Raw genomic sequence first — 5,463 nt, 5'->3', positions numbered from 1 at the left:
ATTTCAGTCATGGAGGACAGCCAGAGAAAATGCTCAGAGCCGAGACATAGAGTGTCTTGTTCCCGGAACAGTCAGGAAGCCATTGCTAGTGGATAAAAGCATACACAGGAACTAAAGCAGAATAGAAAAAATCAATGCTTCAAAGAGTTAGCCATTATAAGCTGATGCTGTAACAGAGGGACTACCTCAGAAGAAAAAGCGAACTATAATGAATGGATATATTATGCAGGAATATTTTATAAGTTCTAGCATAAATATTAATATAATTATAATACTATGCTGTGGAAATGCCTGTATCAGTGTAACACTGGGCTAGATGTATGGAAGATCTGGATTTGAATCCTGACTCAAATACTTGCTATGTGACCTTGAGCAAATTACTTAACTTTTCTGAGCCTCAATTTCCTTATCTGTAAAATGGGAATAATAAAAGCACCTACCTCACAGGATCAAGTGAAGTATTATATATAAAGTGTTGTGTGAATCATAAAGTATTATAAGCAGGGGTGTGGTAGTAAATGTTTAACAATCAGGTCTCCCCTCAAAAAGTGCACCTCTAAGTTTAATCTGCACTATTAACATTTTCCATCACTTTCTAAAGTTTAAACAATCAACAAAACAATAAATTAAACCCTTATGTGTAATATTTGCCACTTTCTGAGGTATAAATACTCACCCTGAAAATTTAACATTTGACCATCTGGAGCCAGAACCAGCTGTCCCCAGCACATGCTTGTAAAGGTTCCTTTCTCCAACCCCAATGCTGGGAAATGGTTTTTCACAAGGAAAAAACAAGATCATGTGGGTGAATTTTAGAAACAGAAAAACCCTATTATAACCAGGCTTATGATTATAGACGACTCTGGTGAAGGTCATATCCCCCAGATGGTTCAACTACATACAGTCAAAGCCTGCTGCTAGAGGCTTAGTCTATAAGGTGGGCGTCACATCCTGTCTCCAAACACAAGCTAAATAAAAGGTTTCTTCTGCACATGACAGTGCTACTGACAATGATCGGTGATAATGACAATTATCTAACTTGTTTAATGACTTCAATTTTTTTGGATGAGACCACCATTCTCCCAAAAGCCTAGTCTCCACTCCTTAGAAGTCATCTTTCCAGATGCTGTGGGAAGTGTTGGAGGAGTGGGAGGAACTGAGTTCATCTCCTCGTTCTCCACCTTATTATCTATTTGACCTCAGTCAAATCACTTCCCAATTCTGGTCTCAGTTTCCTAGTATTTAAGTGACATAATTGAATGAGATGGCCTCTGAGATCTCCTCCATCTTTAAGTTTTTGCTCCTATAATCCTTTTCTCAACTTCACCCTTCACTTCTAAACAGTTACCAAAACCTGTTGTTGCCACATTTACGTCTTTTATTCCAAGCCCACTGAAGTCATGTAGACTGTTTTAACAGCCTCTATACTGGTCTCCTTTCCTTTCATCATTCCTTCACACTGCTAATTCATTCTAATAGGCAAGACAACATATATAGATCTATTTATGTTCACACATATATTTATATATGTGTATGTATGTATATGTGTATATATGTGTATGTGTGTGTATGCTTTTATATATATGTATATATACATAATGTAATTGATATGAAACAGGTTTGGGGAAGGAACGGATCAGGGAAGACTTCATGGAGAAGGTGGTGCTTGAGCTGTCATGAAGGAAACCCAAGAAGCAGAGAAGTGGAGAGTTGAGGATGTAGTAAAGGGATGCTGTGAAGGCAGCAATGACAAGATCTGGAAATAAATAGGATACGTGAAATGAGTGATAATGAGGAATTGAAGGATACACTGGGATTGGAAGGATGGTCAGTCAATAAACATTTATTAAGCACCTACTATATGCCAATCCCCACCCTCAGGAAGCTCACAATTTAATGGGGGAGAAAAGATGTAAACAAATATGTAGAAATAGGCTATATACAGGATAAATAGGAAATAATTAACAGAGGGAAGGTACTAAAATTCGTAGGGATTGGGAAATACTTTTTGTAGAAGATGGAATTTTTGTTGGGTTTTAAAGGAACCTAGGGGACAGAGATGAGAAGATATAGCTTTCTAGTCATAGGGAATACCCAGAGAAAATGAGATTATAAGTGTGTGTTTATATGTACACACTTGGGTACATATATACTTGGGAATCATCTGTATAGATAGGGATAATAATTGAAATAATGGGAGCTGATATTACCAAGCAAGATACAAATGGGAAAGAGAAGAGGGCTCAGGACAGAGTCCTGGGAGACAACCATAGATATGATATGGCTGAAGAACCAGTGAAGGAAACTAAGGAGTATTCAGACAGATGGGAAGAGAACCAATAGAGAAACTTAGAGGAGAGTATCCAGGAGGAGAAAGTGATCAACCATGTTGAATAATGAAGAAAGTATTTGGAGGTATAGGCCATTCTAACAGTTTTAAAACCCCTTAAATAAACTATCATCCAATACATTTCTGTAGGGGTATTGTGACATATTTTACTAAATGCTCCGCTGAAATTCAAGTATATTGTTTAGGCAGCATTTCCTTGATCTACCAGTTTAATAATCCTGTTGGGGGGAAAATATGTGGTTAGCCTGGCAAGACTCCATCATGACTCCACCTTGGTTTACAGAAAATACTGTATTCTAAACCACTCCAATAATAATCTAATTTTTCCAGGAATACCCATCACACTGGTCAGGTAAAGAATTCACCTCCTCCTCCATCCCTTCTAAAAAATGAGGTCACTTGCTCTGTTTCAGTTCCATAGCACATCTCACATTGTCTGATTTCACAAAGAACACAATGGCTCAAACATCTTATTGTCCTGGTTGTAACATGTTATAATTTGTCTGAGTCAGGTGACCTGAGCTCATTTAGGGCAGCTAGGCTCTCCCTTACAATCTTCTCTGGCAGCTAGTGGCATAGTGTATAGAGTGCTGGTCCTAAAGTTAATAAGATCCCAGTTCAAACCCAGTCTCAGACATGTACTAGCTGTGTGACCTTAGGCATATCATTTCATTTCTCTTTGCCTAAGTTTCTTCAACTGTAAAATGGGGGTAATTACATACAGTAGCTATCTCACAGGGTTGTTGTGTCAGTCAAATAAGATATTTGGGGAGGCAGGGAACACTTAGTACAAGGACTGGGGCACATAGTAAGTGATACATACTTATTCTCTTCTCTCGTCACATCTTGGGTTTTCCCTGTTAATCGTTCTGGTCTATGCTTTGCAACCTGAAAACTATCTTCCAGGGCAAAAAAAAAAAAGATTGAAAATAATGAATAATTAGTTCTCCCCTTGTCCACTATCACTGTTTCACCCATCTCTCAAGCACCTGACTACCCTTACTGGTTCCTTCTCTGATCCCCTACTTGACTTCAAAAGATCCTCTTTGTGGTAGTTGGCATCTACCAGAAGCTAATGCTGGGTATTAGCTCTCCCCGCATTTTTCTCCTTCAAAGTTGGTACTTTTTTGTGTATGTGTTCAATTGCAGCTCTCCCTCCCAGCCTTTGTCTACTGCCTTTTAACATCTGAGCTAGTGGGATAAGCTTCCTTAAGCCGGAGGGGTCTGTTTTAACACTTCCTCTTCCTTATCGAAATTTGGTTGAGTGTGTAGAAGTCCCTTCTCGACAGCCTCAGTTCTTTGGATTCCACTTCCAAGGATAACTCCAGTTCATACTATATTTCCTTTGTGCTGAACTTCAATAGTGCTCCAGGGTTAAGGAATTCTCTAGTTAGAATTCTCTAGTTTCTGAAAGGTCTCAGTCATCTGAAAGCTGGAACTGTCAGCTACCGAGCTGAATTTATAGTAAGAACTCAATAAATGCTTGTTGAATTAAAGAATGAATGGCTCGTTTAAAACATAGTTTACTATTTCTTCTACTTACTAGTTGGTCAGTCTGTCAACTAGCAACAGCCCCTACCGAGTACCATGCACTGTGCTAAGCTGAGGAAACAAAGAAAGGCGAAAGACAGTCCCTGCTTTCAAGAGGCTCTCAGTTTAAGGGAGGAGAAAGCATGCAAACAACTATGAACAAACATGATTTATGTAAACAGGATAAATTGAGGGAGTCTCAGAGGAAAAATACTAAGATTAAGGAAGGCTCTTTGCAGCAGATGGGACTTTAGCTGACACTTGAAGAAAGTCAGGGAAGCCAGGAGGCAGAGAGGAGGAAGGGAGATCATTTCAGGCGGAGGGGATAAACAAAGAAAACCTTCGCCTCAGATTCTGGAGATAAGAGGTCAGGCTGAAGGAATAGCAAGGAGGTAGGGTGAAGGGAGGGGAGTACTCGGATGTTGAAAAAGATGTGGTTCCTGGAGCAAGCTGAAGACCTGGGTGTGAATCCTGCTTCAGATACACACTTACCGTGTGATATTGGGCAAATTAATTCACCTTGGTAAGTCTCAGTTTTTTTTAATAATCAAAATAGGAGGACGACCGTAAAGTACACACACCCTCTTCGAAGGGTTAAATAACATATACCAAAAACACTTGGTGAAACCATAAAGTGCTAAATTCTCATTTCTTAGATCCATGAAAAATGTTTATACATACATATTCTTGGAGCGGGGACAAAATTTATACATGAACAACAGGAACGCGCTCTCATTGAATAAGAAATCTCTGAGAATGAAGCAGACTAAGTAGTTCTAACCTTCAGACAGCTCAGCCACCTTTGTAACTATGTAACAAAACCCCAACTAGCATCCACATGGGGGGGATTCTTTTTGTTTTTCTTTCTTCCAGTTTCAGCTGCTTGGGACAACGCGGGTACGATTTTCAGATTCAAACCCTTCCTCTTCCACAGCACTGGAGAATTTCAAGGGGAAAGACCTTTCTGTGCTTCAGTTAGTCAACAGATCAAGTGTCCTGAATTCTTCTTCTTAATACATTAATAATAAGGATCGTGATGATAATGCAGGAAGGTCTTTCTGTACACTGTGTACTCAAGTCTGGCCTGAACCTCCGGGCCTGTGGCTGCCTCAGCTTTCAGGGTTATGGGGGTTTTGTTCCTGTAACTAACTTCTGAAAGCTAGGTATGCGCAATCTTGCTAACACCACAAAACACATACTTCTACATCTGTGAACTGAAAAACACGATTTGTTTTTTAAGGATCTTGGTTCCTTCAGCAGCTGTCCTGTCCTTTCAAGCCTCGCTCCAAGCTCACAGTAGAATTTGAGGGGAGCTGGGGGAGGAGAGGTGCCCAGAGAACCGAGGGCGGGATGGAAAGCTCGTTCGCTCCCAGTTTAGGGATCAAGTGCTCCTGGCGCAGGTGGGAGGGGGAGCAGGATGGAGCCGGGCGGAAGCCGGGGAGCAGGAGGAGGGTCTTGGGCAAGAAGGAGCCCCGGGCTGTCCATAGGCGCCCCAGCCAGGCGGCTGACATCAGCAGCGCTCCTCCCCTCCGCCTCCCAGTACCCTCAGCTCCCGGCCGGACCCTCCCTCCTTTCCACCACGT

Source organism: Notamacropus eugenii, chromosome 2 (assembly GCF_028372415.1).
Source record: "Notamacropus eugenii isolate mMacEug1 chromosome 2, mMacEug1.pri_v2, whole genome shotgun sequence".
Lineage (NCBI taxonomy): Eukaryota > Metazoa > Chordata > Mammalia > Diprotodontia > Macropodidae > Notamacropus > Notamacropus eugenii.
This window is presented reverse-complemented; position numbering follows the sequence as displayed.